Genomic DNA, 14,804 nt, shown 5'->3' with positions numbered 1-14,804 from the left:
ACAAAATGCCGAAACCCGGGATCAAACCAGGGACTTTTAGATCTTCAGTCTAACGCTCTCCCAACTGACCTATTTCGGCAGTGCGCAGAGCCCACAGCCACCTGCTCCAGCCTTCCTGTGTTGCGGCATGAGCGCACCAAGAGGAGCGGGAGAGTGTTGCAGGAACGTCACTCAGAAGGAAAGCCACCCAGCTGTGCCCTCTGAGCTCTGTCCAGCGCATCTTCCTCGCATGGACTCCTGCCTGCGAGGGGCAGGAAACAATTAGCAAGAACAGAGCAGCACCCCATGGGTGTCTCATGACCACACCTTAGGTTGTGACACGTGCAGGTGTGAGGGGTTGCCGGGCTACTCTGGAGCAGAGCTTGGGAGGAGGGGGGGCGGGAAAGCAGACAAAGAGGTGACACCTCAAGGTCTGCACGATCACAGCTCTCCGCCGCCCCAGGCTTCCGCTCGATAAGCTACTGGACACACCCGCCCCTCCTCACACAGACCGTGGAAAAGCCCCCGAGTGGGAGGGCTCTCTCTTCCTCCCAGGAGCTCTTGGACGCACAGACAGAGCGCGGGGAGCCGCCGCCTGCAAACACGGCTCCAGGCAGGACTCCACTCCGCAGGAGCCGCAGAGCAGAGGAGATGGGGGCAGCTTAGCTCCTGTGCAGAGACCTGAGCTGTTGTTGCTGCGGACGCTGTCTTTTCTGTTCTCGGGGTAGGAGTGAATGTTGAGTTGCCCTTAGAAATGAAGCAGAGCACTTCAACGGCACGGGTGTGTGTGTGTGCGTGCGCCCTGGTGATTCTGGGAGACAGATCGAACCTGGGCTAAAAGAGAGGGGGCTTAGCCCTCTTCCATTTGCTAGTTCAGAGTTGTACAACCCATCTGTATCTGCTAGGCGGCGCAGTCGTCGTGCACAAAGAACGCTTTGAAAAGCGTCAAAAGCAAGTCATTCCGAGTTGGTCGTTTGTGTTTTCCGTTCAGACGCGAAATGCTGACATGATCTCTCGGCTCCTCGGTTGTCATTTCTGTTCCGTAAAGGAATCACAGCACGCGTCGCCTTCCAGCACGCTGGGTCGGGACACGATGCCGAGGATCGGAGAGTGCGGTGTCTTCCTCGTTAGTATAGTGGCAAGTATCCCCGCCTGTCACGCGGGAGACCAGGGTTCGATTCCCTGACGGGGAGTAGAAAGCTTTTCTTTTACCTCCTTAGAGAAAGGACTGCCTTTCACTTCTCTGTTTTCTTTCACAGCGCCGTGCACCTTTTCATTGCTCTCGCTTTCAGAGCCTCCGCACGGCACACGACTCGACATCAGGAAGCACATTGAAGTGAAAGCAGGAAGCGCTGCGACATGCACTGTGCAGATCCCGCCACACTAAGAGGTGAGTGGGTCTGTTCGATCACTGCGCTAGGCGAATCCCCAATCCCCTTTTGTGCGTGCCGACAAAGGAAGCCGGTCTGTTTCCGCCCGGTTTCGAACCGGGGACCTTTCGCGTGTGAGGCGAACGTGATAACCACTACACTACGGAAACGGTGGCAATCCCTGCCCAGCGGCCCAGCGCTGAGCTTCGCCAATGCGATTCAGCTGCTTCCAGTGCCTTTATTGGAGTGCGCTGATGGACCGTGCTCTCTCTCCAGAGACCAGCACGCCTGTCATGGACGGAGCAGGAAAGGCGGCGCCACATTCTACAGCCCTCTCCACGCAATCGACGAAATCGGGCTACTGAAGTGGAGAAAATCGCCTCTCCAGAAAGTGCAAATATCATCTTGGAGAGTATAAATCCTATTGCCGAAGGTCAGCCCTGTCTACCAGAGTAACCCTCCCACCTCCTGCAGGGATGATCAGCTCGTCTCACACGCGAGAAGTCTTCGGTTGGAAACAAGCGCCCCCTCTTCTCGCGCGATTTGCACGTTCGAGTGGTTTTAATGCGGCTCCTTCGTACACGGTGCTGATCTTTTGGAAAGCAGGAGGCAAAACTGACAGGTTCCCATACCGGGAGTCGATCCCAGGCCGCCCGGGTGAAAACCAGAAATCCTAACCGCTAGACCATATGGGAGCACACACCCCTGCTGTTCCGGGCATCATGCAAGCAAACTACATAAATATGAGAAAACGCGCAAGAGAGTTGTCACTCAGAGTGTCGAAGGGTCGATGTATACTGGGGCTCAGTTGAAATGCAACGTCAGGACTTTTCCGAATTAGATCACACGAAGAGAGCACAGCCTTTTCCGCCCTGCCACGTGGGTATCGGTAACTCGCCGTGATCGTATAGTGGTCAGTACTTTGCGTTGTGGCCGCAACAACCCCGGTTCGAATCCGGGTCACGGCAGAATAGGGGCGTCTGCTTTGACTACTTGCGCGAATGAAGGCAAAAAAAAGCCAATCGATGTGAACGAACGGCGCTTTACAGAGGAGTACTGCCTGACTGGATCGTTGATGAACGACAGAGGCCACTCTGACCTCTTCTCGGTTTTCTTCAATGACTTACTAAGGATCTTCTTCACATTCGCCCATGCAGGGGAAGCCAGTTACACCAAAGCAAACGCAGGAAAGTGCATTTCAAGCAGAGACCAGGAGGGACTTGTTTACACCGAGAGTGGTCGGAGAATGGAACAATGCGCCCAGCCCTGTTGCTGGAGCCGATTCTTGATGAGATCTTGGGCTCACTAAGAGGCCCCCGCTGGATGCTAATCTTTCTGTTGTTGTTGCAGGTCCTGCGCTGCTTTTGAGCCGACAGAGCTCGTCCTGGTCTGTCGGCACAGCCCAATTGCAAATGATCGGCTCCGCGTACAGAAGGAACGTGCGTTTGGTACAAGAGTGCATGAAGGCACCGGAAATACATTGGGAACAAATGACCGGTCGCTCAAGACCTCTGTGAAGTACAGGAGCGTGCAAAAAGAGGCTGTTTCCACCCGGTCTCGAACCGGGGACCTTTCGCGTGTGAGGCGAACGAGATAGCCGCTACACTACGGAAACCTGCAAGGACCGCTGCTGGTGTCTCGCTTGCGTTTCGGGCTGAGAAAGGGAAGCGTCACTTTAGGCAGGGGGCGCTGGAGAGAGGAACAAAGGGCGCGATGAAACAAAATGCCGAAACCCGGGATCAAACCAGGGACTTTTAGATCTTCAGTCTAACGCTCTCCCAACTGACCTATTTCGGCAGTGCGCAGAGCCCACAGCCACCTGCTCCAGCCTTCCTGTGTTGCGGCATGAGCGCACCAAGAGGAGCGGGAGAGTGTTGCAGGAACGTCACTCAGAAGGAAAGCCACCCAGCTGTGCCCTCTGAGCTCTGTCCAGCGCATCTTCCTCGCATGGACTCCTGCCTGCGAGGGGCAGGAAACAATTAGCAAGAACAGAGCAGCACCCCATGGGTGTCTCATGACCACACCTTAGGTTGTGACACGTGCAGGTGTGAGGGGTTGCCGGGCTACTCTGGAGCAGAGCTTGGGCGGAGGGGGGGCGGGAAAGCAGACAAAGAGGTGACACCTCAAGGTCTGCACGATCACAGCTCTCCGCCGCCCCAGGCTTCCGCTCGATAAGCTACTGGACACACCCGCCCCTCCTCACACAGACCGTGGAAAAGCCCCCGAGTGGGAGGGCTCTCTCTTCCTCCCAGGAGCTCTTGGACGCACAGACAGAGCGCGGGGAGCCGCCGCCTGCAAACACGGCTCCAGGCAGGACTCCACTCCGCAGGAGCCGCAGAGCAGAGGAGATGGGGGCAGCTTAGCTCCTGTGCAGAGACCTGAGCTGTTGTTGCTGCGGACGCTGTCTTTTCTGTTCTCGGGGTAGGAGTGAATGTTGAGTTGCCCTTAGAAATGAAGCAGAGCACTTCAACGGCACGGGTGTGTGTGTGTGCGTGCGCCCTGGTGATTCTGGGAGACAGATCGAACCTGGGCTAAAAGAGAGGGGGCTTAGCCCTCTTCCATTTGCTAGTTCAGAGTTGTACAACCCATCTGTATCTGCTAGGCGGCGCAGTCGTCGTGCACAAAGAACGCTTTGAAAAGCGTCAAAAGCAAGTCATTCCGAGTTGGTCGTTTGTGTTTTCCGTTCAGACGCGAAATGCTGACATGATCTCTCGGCTCCTCGGTTGTCATTTCTGTTCCGTAAAGGAATCACAGCACGCGTCGCCTTCCAGCACGCTGGGTCGGGACACGATGCCGAGGATCGGAGAGTGCGGTGTCTTCCTCGTTAGTATAGTGGCAAGTATCCCCGCCTGTCACGCGGGAGACCAGGGTTCGATTCCCTGACGGGGAGTAGAAAGCTTTTCTTTTACCTCCTTAGAGAAAGGACTGCCTTTCACTTCTCTGTTTTCTTTCACAGCGCCGTGCACCTTTTCATTGCTCTCGCTTTCAGAGCCTCCGCACGGCACACGACTCGACATCAGGAAGCACATTGAAGTGAAAGCAGGAAGCGCTGCGACATGCACTGTGCAGATCCCGCCACACTAAGAGGTGAGTGGGTCTGTTCGATGCACAAAGAACGCTTTGAAAGCATCAAAGGCAAATCATTCCGAGTTGGTCGTTTGTGTTTTCTGTTCAGACGCGAAATGCTGAAATGATCTCTCGGCTCCTCGGTTGTCATTTCTGCTCCGTAAAGGAATCACAGCAGGCGTCGGCTTCCAGCACGGTGGGTCGGGACACGATGCCGGGGGTCGGAGAGAGCGATGTCTTCCTCGTTAGTATAGTGGTGATTATCCGCACCTGTCACGCGGGAGACTGGGGTACATCAGGACGCGCATTGAAGTGAAAGCAGGATGCGCTGCGACATGCACTGTGCAGATCCCGCCACACTAAGAGGTGAGTGGGTCTGTTCGATCACTGCGCTAGGCGAATCCCCAATCCCCTTTTGTGCGTGCCGACAAAGGAAGCCGGTCTGTTTCCGCCCGGTTTCGAACCGGGGACCTTTCGCGTGTGAGGCGAACGTGATAACCACTACACTACGGAAACGGTGGCAATCCCTGCCCAGCGGCCCAGCGCTGAGCTTCGCCAATGCGATTCAGCTGCTTCCAGTGCCTTTATTGGAGTGCGCTGATGGACCGTGCTCTCTCTCCAGAGACCAGCACGCCTGTCATGGACGGAGCAGGAAAGGCGGCGCCACATTCTACAGCCCTCTCCACGCAATCGACGAAATCGGGCTACTGAAGTGGAGAAAATCGCCTCTCCAGAAAGTGCAAATATCATCTTGGAGAGTATAAATCCTATTGCCGAAGGTCAGCCCTGTCTACCAGAGTAACCCTCCCACCTCCTGCAGGGATGATCAGCTCGTCTCACACGCGAGAAGTCTTCGGTTGGAAACAAGCGCCCCCTCTTCTCGCGCGATTTGCACGTTCGAGTGGTTTTAATGCGGCTCCTTCGTACACGGTGCTGATCTTTTGGAAAGCAGGAGGCAAAACTGACAGGTTCCCATACCGGGAGTCGATCCCAGGCCGCCCGGGTGAAAACCAGAAATCCTAACCGCTAGACCATATGGGAGCACACACCCCTGCTGTTCCGGGCATCATGCAAGCAAACTACATAAATATGAGAAAACGCGCAAGAGAGTTGTCACTCAGAGTGTCGAAGGGTCGATGTATACTGGGGCTCAGTTGAAATGCAACGTCAGGACTTTTCCGAATTAGATCACACGAAGAGAGCACAGCCTTTTCCGCCCTGCCACGTGGGTATCGGTAACTCGCCGTGATCGTATAGTGGTCAGTACTTTGCGTTGTGGCCGCAACAACCCCGGTTCGAATCCGGGTCACGGCAGAATAGGGGCGTCTGCTTTGACTACTTGCGCGAATGAAGGCAAAAAAAAGCCAATCGATGTGAACGAACGGCGCTTTACAGAGGAGTACTGCCTGACTGGATCGTTGATGAACGACAGAGGCCACTCTGACCTCTTCTCGGTTTTCTTCAATGACTTACTAAGGATCTTCTTCACATTCGCCCATGCAGGGGAAGCCAGTTACACCAAAGCAAACGCAGGAAAGTGCATTTCAAGCAGAGACCAGGAGGGACTTGTTTACACCGAGAGTGGTCGGAGAATGGAACAATGCGCCCAGCCCTGTTGCTGGAGCCGATTCTTGATGAGATCTTGGGCTCACTAAGAGGCCCCCGCTGGATGCTAATCTTTCTGTTGTTGTTGCAGGTCCTGCGCTGCTTTTGAGCCGACAGAGCTCGTCCTGGTCTGTCGGCACAGCCCAATTGCAAATGATCGGCTCCGCGTACAGAAGGAACGTGCGTTTGGTACAAGAGTGCATGAAGGCACCGGAAATACATTGGGAACAAATGACCGGTCGCTCAAGACCTCTGTGAAGTACAGGAGCGTGCAAAAAGAGGCTATTTCCACCCGGTCTCGAACCGGGGACCTTTCGCGTGTGAGGCGAACGAGATAGCCGCTACACTACGGAAACCTGCAAGGACCGCTGCTGGTGTCTCGCTTGCGTTTCGGGCTGAGAAAGGGAAGCGTCACTTTAGGCAGGGGGCGCTGGAGAGAGGAACAAAGGGCGCGATGAAACAAAATGCCGAAACCCGGGATCAAACCAGGGACTTTTAGATCTTCAGTCTAACGCTCTCCCAACTGACCTATTTCGGCAGTGCGCAGAGCCCACAGCCACCTGCTCCAGCCTTCCTGTGTTGCGGCATGAGCGCACCAAGAGGAGCGGGAGAGTGTTGCAGGAACGTCACTCAGAAGGAAAGCCACCCAGCTGTGCCCTCTGAGCTCTGTCCAGCGCATCTTCCTCGCATGGACTCCTGCCTGCGAGGGGCAGGAAACAATTAGCAAGAACAGAGCAGCACCCCATGGGTGTCTCATGACCACACCTTAGGTTGTGACACGTGCAGGTGTGAGGGGTTGCCGGGCTACTCTGGAGCAGAGCTTGGGAGGAGGGGGGGCGGGAAAGCAGACAAAGAGGTGACACCTCAAGGTCTGCACGATCACAGCTCTCCGCCGCCCCAGGCTTCCGCTCGATAAGCTACTGGACACACCCGCCCCTCCTCACACAGACCGTGGAAAAGCCCCCGAGTGGGAGGGCTCTCTCTTCCTCCCAGGAGCTCTTGGACGCACAGACAGAGCGCGGGGAGCCGCCGCCTGCAAACACGGCTCCAGGCAGGACTCCACTCCGCAGGAGCCGCAGAGCAGAGGAGATGGGGGCAGCTTAGCTCCTGTGCAGAGACCTGAGCTGTTGTTGCTGCGGACGCTGTCTTTTCTGTTCTCGGGGTAGGAGTGAATGTTGAGTTGCCCTTAGAAATGAAGCAGAGCACTTCAACGGCACGGGTGTGTGTGTGTGCGTGCGCCCTGGTGATTCTGGGAGACAGATCGAACCTGGGCTAAAAGAGAGGGGGCTTAGCCCTCTTCCATTTGCTAGTTCAGAGTTGTACAACCCATCTGTATCTGCTAGGCGGCGCAGTCGTCGTGCACAAAGAACGCTTTGAAAAGCGTCAAAAGCAAGTCATTCCGAGTTGGTCGTTTGTGTTTTCCGTTCAGACGCGAAATGCTGACATGATCTCTCGGCTCCTCGGTTGTCATTTCTGTTCCGTAAAGGAATCACAGCACGCGTCGCCTTCCAGCACGCTGGGTCGGGACACGATGCCGAGGATCGGAGAGTGCGGTGTCTTCCTCGTTAGTATAGTGGCAAGTATCCCCGCCTGTCACGCGGGAGACCAGGGTTCGATTCCCTGACGGGGAGTAGAAAGCTTTTCTTTTACCTCCTTAGAGAAAGGACTGCCTTTCACTTCTCTGTTTTCTTTCACAGCGCCGTGCACCTTTTCATTGCTCTCGCTTTCAGAGCCTCCGCACGGCACACGACTCGACATCAGGAAGCACATTGAAGTGAAAGCAGGAAGCGCTGCGACATGCACTGTGCAGATCCCGCCACACTAAGAGGTGAGTGGGTCTGTTCGACGCACAAAGAACGCTTTGAAAGCATCAAAGGCAAATCATTCCGAGTTGGTCGTTTGTGTTTTCTGTTCAGACGCGAAATGCTGAAATGATCTCTCGGCTCCTCGGTTGTCATTTCTGCTCCGTAAAGGAATCACAGCAGGCGTCGGCTTCCAGCACGGTGGGTCGGGACACGATGCCGGGGGTCGGAGAGAGCGATGTCTTCCTCGTTAGTATAGTGGTGATTATCCGCACCTGTCACGCGGGAGACTGGGGTACATCAGGACGCGCATTGAAGTGAAAGCAGGATGCGCTGCGACATGCACTGTGCAGATCCCGCCACACTAAGAGGTGAGTGGGTCTGTTCGATCACTGCGCTAGGCGAATCCCCAATCCCCTTTTGTGCGTGCCGACAAAGGAAGCCGGTCTGTTTCCGCCCGGTTTCGAACCGGGGACCTTTCGCGTGTGAGGCGAACGTGATAACCACTACACTACGGAAACGGTGGCAATCCCTGCCCAGCGGCCCAGCGCTGAGCTTCGCCAATGCGATTCAGCTGCTTCCAGTGCCTTTATTGGAGTGCGCTGATGGACCGTGCTCTCTCTCCAGAGACCAGCACGCCTGTCATGGACGGAGCAGGAAAGGCGGCGCCACATTCTACAGCCCTCTCCACGCAATCGACGAAATCGGGCTACTGAAGTGGAGAAAATCGCCTCTCCAGAAAGTGCAAATATCATCTTGGAGAGTATAAATCCTATTGCCGAAGGTCAGCCCTGTCTACCAGAGTAACCCTCCCACCTCCTGCAGGGATGATCAGCTCGTCTCACACGCGAGAAGTCTTCGGTTGGAAACAAGCGCCCCCTCTTCTCGCGCGTTTTGCACGTTCGAGTGGTTTTAATGCGGCTCCTTCGTACACGGTGCTGATCTTTTGGAAAGCAGGAGGCAAAACTGACACGTTCCCATACCGGGAGTCGAACCCGGGCCGCCTGGGTGAAAACCAGGAATCCTAACCGCTAGACCATATGGGAGCACACACCCCTGCTGTTCCGGGCATCATGCAAGCAAACTACATAAATATGAGAAAACGCGCAAGAGAGTTGTCACTCAGAGTGTCGAAGGGTCGATGTATACTGGGGCTCAGTTGAAATGCAACGTCAGGACTTTTCCGAATTAGGTCACACGAAGAGAGCACAGCCTTTTCCGGCCTGCCACGTGGGTATCGGTAACTCGCCGTGATCGTATAGTGGTCAGTACTTTGCGTTGTGGCCGCAACAACCCCGGTTCGAATCCGGGTCACGGCAGAATAGGGGCGTCTGCTTTGACTACTTGCGCGAATGAAGGCAAAAAAAAGCCAATCGATGTGAACGAACGGCGCTTTACAGAGGAGTACTGCCTGACTGGATCGTTGATGAACGACAGAGGCCACTCTGACCTCTTCTCGGTTTTCTTCAATGACTTACTAAGGATCTTCTTCACATTCGCCCATGCAGGGGAAGCCAGTTACCCCAAAGCAAACGCAGGAAAGTGCATTTCAAGCAGAGACCAGGAGGGACTTGTTTACACCGAGAGTGGTCGGAGAATGGAACAATGCGCCCAGCCCTGTTGCTGGAGCCGATTCTTGATGAGATCTTGGGCTCACTAAGAGGCCCCCGCTGGATGCTAATCTTTCTGTTGTTGTTGCAGGTCCTGCGCTGCTTTTGAGCCGACAGAGCTCGTCCTGGTCTGTCGGCACAGCCCAATTGCAAATGATCGGCTCCGCGTACAGAAGGAACGTGCGTTTGGTACAAGAGTGCATGAAGGCACCGGAAATACATTGGGAACAAATGACCGGTCGCTCAAGACCTCTGTGAAGTACAGGAGCGTGCAAAAAGAGGCTGTTTCCGCCCGGTCCCGAACCGGGGACCTTTCGCGTGTGAGGCGAACGTGATAGCCGCTACACTACGGAAACCTGCAGGGACCGCTGCTGGTGTCTCGCTTGCGTTTCGGGCTGAGAAAGGGAAGCGTCACTTTAGGCAGGGGGCGCTGGAGAGAGGAACAAAGGGCGCGATGAAACAAAATGCCGAAACCCGGGATCAAACCAGGGACTTTTAGATCTTCAGTCTAACGCTCTCCCAACTGACCTATTTCGGCAGTGCGCAGAGCCCACAGCCACCTGCTCCAGCCTTCCTGTGTTGCGGCATGAGCGCACCAAGAGGAGCGGGAGAGTGTTGCAGGAACGTCACTCAGAAGGAAAGCCACCCAGCTGTGCCCTCTGAGCTCTGTCCAGCGCATCTTCCTCGCATGGACTCCTGCCTGCGACGGGCAGGAAACAATTAGCAAGAACAGAGCAGCACCCCATGGGTGTCTCATGACCACACCTTAGGTTGTGACACGTGCAGGTGTGAGGGGTTGCCGGGCTACTCTGGAGCAGAGCTTGGGCGGAGGGGGGGCGGGAAAGCAGACAAAGAGGTGACACCTCAAGGTCTGCACGATCACAGCTCTCCGCCGCCCCAGGCTTCCGCTCGATAAGCTACTGGACACACCCGCCCCTCCTCACACAGACCGTGGAAAAGCCCCCGAGTGGGAGGGCTCTCTCTTCCTCCCAGGAGCTCTTGGACGCACAGACAGAGCGCGGGGAGCCGCCGCCTGCAAACACGGCTCCAGGCAGGACTCCACTCCGCAGGAGCCGCAGAGCAGAGGAGATGGGGGCAGCTTAGCTCCTGTGCAGAGACCTGAGCTGTTGTTGCTGCGGACGCTGTCTTTTCTGTTCTCGGGGTAGGAGTGAATGTTGAGTTGCCCTTAGAAATGAAGCAGAGCACTTCAACGGCACGGGTGTGTGTGTGTGCGTGCGCCCTGGTGATTCTGGGAGACAGATCGAACCTGGGCTAAAAGAGAGGGGGCTTAGCCCTCTTCCATTTGCTAGTTCAGAGTTGTACAACCCATCTGTATCTGCTAGGCGGCGCAGTCGTCGTGCACAAAGAACGCTTTGAAAGCATCAAAGGCAAATCATTCCGAGTTGGTCGTTTGTGTTTTCTGTTCAGACGCGAAATGCTGAAATGATCTCTCGGCTCCTCGGTTGTCATTTCTGCTCCGTAAAGGAATCACAGCAGGCGTCGGCTTCCAGCACGCTGGGTCGGGACACGATGCCGGGGGTCGGAGAGAGCGATGTCTTCCTCGTTAGTATAGTGGTGATTATCCGCACCTGTCACGCGGGAGACTGGGGTACATCAGGACGCGCATTGAAGTGAAAGCAGGATGCGCTGCGACATGCACTGTGCAGATCCCGCCACACTAAGAGGTGAGTGGGTCTGTTCGATCACTGCGCTAGGCGAATCCCCAATCCCCTTTTGTGCGTGCCGACAAAGGAAGCCGGTCTGTTTCCGCCCGGTTTCGAACCGGGGACCTTTCGCGTGTGAGGCGAACGTGATAACCACTACACTACGGAAACGGTGGCAATCCCTGCCCAGCGGCCCAGCGCTGAGCTTCGCCAATGCGATTCAGCTGCTTCCAGTGCCTTTATTGGAGTGCGCTGATGGACCGTGCTCTCTCTCCAGAGACCAGCACGCCTGTCATGGACGGAGCAGGAAAGGCGGCGCCACATTCTACAGCCCTCTCCACGCAATCGACGAAATCGGGCTACTGAAGTGGAGAAAATCGCCTCTCCAGAAAGTGCAAATATCATCTTGGAGAGTATAAATCCTATTGCCGAAGGTCAGCCCTGTCTACCAGAGTAACCCTCCCACCTCCTGCAGCGATGATCAGCTCGTCTCACACGCGAGAAGTCTTCGGTTGGAAACAAGCGCCCCCTCTTCTCGCGCGTTTTGCACGTTCGAGTGGTTTTAATGCGGCTCCTTCGTACACGGTGCTGATCTTTTGGAAAGCAGGAGGCAAAACTGACACGTTCCCATACCGGGAGTCAAACCCGGGCTGCCTGGGTGAAAACCAGGAATCCTAACCGCTAGACCATATGGGAGCACACAACCCCGCTGTTCCGGGCATCATGCAAGCAAACTACATAAATATGAGAAAACACGCAAGAGAGTTGTCACTCAGAGTGTCGAACGGTCGATGTATACTGGGGCTCAGTTGAAATGCAACGTCAGGACTTTTCCGAATTAGGTCACACGAAGAGAGCACAGCCTTTTCCGCCCTACCATGTGTGTATCGGTAACTCGCCGTGACCGTATAGTGGTCAGTACTTTGCGTTGTGGCCGCAACAACCCCGGTTCGAATCCGGGTCACGGCAGAATAGGGGCGTCTGCTTTTACTACTTGCGCGAATGAAGGCAAAAAAAAGCCAATCGATGTGAACGAACGGCGCTTTACAGAGGAGTACTGCCTGACTGGATCGTTGATGAACGACAGAGGCCACTCCGACCTCTTCTCGGTTTTCTTCAACGACTTACTAAGGATCTTCTTCACATTCGCCCATGCAGGGGAAGCCAGTTACACCAAAGCAAACGCAGGAAAGTGCATTTCAAGCAGAGACCAGGAGGGACTTGTTTACACCGAGAGTGGTCGGAGAATGGAACAATGCGCCCAGCCCTGTTGCTGGAGCCGATTCTTGATGAGATCTTGGGCTCACTGGATGCTAATCTTTCTGTTGTTCTTGCAGGTCCTGCGCTGCTTTTGAGCCGACAGAGCTCGTCCTGGTCTGTCGGCACAGCCCAATTGCAAATGATCGGCTCCGCGTACAGAAGGAACGTGCGTTTGGTACAAGAGTGCATGAAGGCACCGGAAATACATTGGGAACAAATGACCGGTCGCTCAAGACCTCTGTGAAGTACAGGAGCGTGCAACAAGAGGCTGTTTCCGCCCGGTCTCGAACCGGGGACCTTTCGCGTGTTAGGCGAACGTGATAGCCGCTACACTACGGAAACCTGCAGGGATTGCTGCTGGTGTCTCGCTTGCGTTTCGGGCTGAGAAAGGGAAGCGTCACTTTAGGCAGGGGGCGCTGGAGAGAGGAACAAAGGGCGCGATGAAACAAAATGCTGAAACCCGGGATCGAACCAGGGACCTTTAGATCTTCAGTCTAACGCTCTCCCAACTGACCTATTTCGGCAGTGCACAGAGCCCACAGCCACCTGCTCCAGCCTTCCTGTGTTGCGGCATGAGCGCACCAAGAGGAGCGGGAGAGTGTTGCAGGAACGTCACTCAGAAGGAAAGCCACCCAGCTGCGCCCTCTGAGCTCTGTCCAGCGCATCTTCCTCGCATGGACTCCTGCCTGCGACGGGCAGGAAACAATTAGCAAGAACAGAACAGCACCCCATGGGTGTCTCATGACCACACCTTAGGTTGTGACACGTGCAGGTGTGAGGGGTTGCCGGGCTACTCTGGAGCAGAGCTTGGGCGGAGGGGGGGCGGGAAAGCAGACAAAGAGGTGACACCTCAAGGTCTGCACGATCACAGCTCTCCGCCGCCCCAGGCTTCCGCTCGATAAGCTACTGGACACACCCGCCCCTCCTCACACAGACCGTGGAAAAGCCCCCGAGTGGGAGGGCTCTCTCTTCCTCCCAGGAGCTCTTGGACACGACGCACAGACAGAGCGCGGGGAGCCGCCGCCTGCAAACACGGCTCCAGGCAGGACTCCACTCCACAGGAGCCGCAGAGCAGAGGAGATGGGGGCAGCTTAGTTCCTGTGCAGAGACCTGAGCTGTTGTTGCTGCGGACGCTGTCTTTTCTGTTCTCGGGGTAGGAGTGAATGTTGAGTTGCCCTTAGAAATGAAGCAGAGCACTTCAACGGCACGGGTGTGTGTGTGTGCGTGCGCCCTGGTGATTCTGGGAGACAGATCGAACCTGGGCTAAAAGAGAGGGGGCTTAGCCCTCTTCCATTTGCTAGTTCAGAGTTGTACAACCCATTTGTATCTGCTAGGCGGCGCAGTCGTCGTGCACAAAGAACGCTTTGAAAAGCGTCAAAAGCAAGTCATTCCGAGTTGGTCGTTTGTGTTTTCCGTTCAGACGCGAAATGCTGAAATGATCTCTCGGCTCCTCGGTTGTCATTTCTGCTCCGTAAAGGAATCACAGCACGCGTCGCCTTCCAGCACGCTGGGTCGGGACACGATGCCGGGGATCGAAGGGTGTGATGCCTTCCTCGTTAGTATAGTGGCGAGTATCCTTGCCTGTCACGCGTGAGACCGGGGTTCGATTCCCCGACGGGGAGTAGAAAGCTTTTCTTTTACCTCCTTAGAGAAAGGACTGCCTTTCACTTCTCTGTTTTCTTTCACAGCGTCGTGCACCTTTTCATTGCTCTCGCTTTCAGAGCCTCCGCACGGCACACGACTCGACATCAGAAAGCACATTGAAGTGAAAGCAGGAAGCGCTGCGACATGCAGTGTGCAGATCCCGCCACACTAAGAGGTGAGTGGGTCTGTTCGATGCACAAAGAACGCTTTGATAAGCGTCAAAGGCAAGTCATTCCGAGTTGGTCGTTTGTGTTTTCTGTTCAGACGCGAAATGCTGAAATGATCTCTCGGCTCCTCGGTTGTCATTTCTGCTCCGTAAAGGAATCACAGCACGCGTCGGCTTCCAGCACGGTGGGTCGGGACACGATGCCGGGGGTCGAAGGGTGTGATGTCTTCCTCGTTAGTATAGTGGTGATTATCCCCACCTGTCACGCGGGAGACTGGGGTACATCAGGACGCGCATTGGAGTGAAAGCAGGATGCGCTGCGACATGCACTGTGCAGATCCCGCCACACTAAGAGGTGAGTGGGTCTGTGCGATCACAGCGCTAGGCGAATCCCCAATCCCCTTTTGTGCGTGGCGACAAAAGAAGCCGGTCTGTTTCCGCCCAGTTTCGAACCATTGACTTTTCGCGTGGGAGGCAAACGTGATAACCACTACACTACGGAAACGGTAGCAAACCCTTCCCAGCGGCCCAGTGCTGAGCTTCGCCAATGCGATTCAGCTGCTTCCAGTGCCTTTATTGGAGTGCGCTGATGGACCGTGCTCTCTCTCCAGAGACCAGCACGCCTGTCATGGACGGAG

The 14,804-nt window shown here is 55.5% G+C and overlaps 5 non-coding genes across 5 annotated transcripts; all 5 read right to left on the bottom strand.

Moving 5' to 3' along the window:
• Window positions 1-1,446: 1,446 nt before the first annotated feature.
• Window positions 1,447-1,519, bottom strand: trnav-cac (transfer RNA valine (anticodon CAC)). The gene has a single exon. It is a non-coding gene; the product is annotated as a tRNA-Val (tRNA).
• Window positions 1,520-4,858: 3,339 nt separating this feature from the next.
• Window positions 4,859-4,931, bottom strand: trnav-cac (transfer RNA valine (anticodon CAC)). The gene has a single exon. It is a non-coding gene; the product is annotated as a tRNA-Val (tRNA).
• Window positions 4,932-8,270: 3,339 nt separating this feature from the next.
• On the bottom strand, window positions 8,271-8,343 carry trnav-cac (transfer RNA valine (anticodon CAC)). The gene has a single exon. It is a non-coding gene; the product is annotated as a tRNA-Val (tRNA).
• Window positions 8,344-8,796: 453 nt separating this feature from the next.
• On the bottom strand, window positions 8,797-8,868 carry trnae-uuc (transfer RNA glutamic acid (anticodon UUC)). The gene has a single exon. It is a non-coding gene; the product is annotated as a tRNA-Glu (tRNA).
• Window positions 8,869-11,194: 2,326 nt separating this feature from the next.
• On the bottom strand, window positions 11,195-11,267 carry trnav-cac (transfer RNA valine (anticodon CAC)). Its single transcript has one exon. It is a non-coding gene; the product is annotated as a tRNA-Val (tRNA).
• Between the last annotated feature and the right edge of the window lie 3,537 nt (window positions 11,268-14,804).

Source organism: Atractosteus spatula (assembly GCF_055471065.1).
Source record: "Atractosteus spatula isolate fAtrSpa1 chromosome 10 unlocalized genomic scaffold, fAtrSpa1.hap1 SUPER_10_unloc_8, whole genome shotgun sequence".
NCBI lineage: Eukaryota > Metazoa > Chordata > Actinopteri > Semionotiformes > Lepisosteidae > Atractosteus > Atractosteus spatula.
This window is presented reverse-complemented; position numbering and strand designations above follow the sequence as displayed.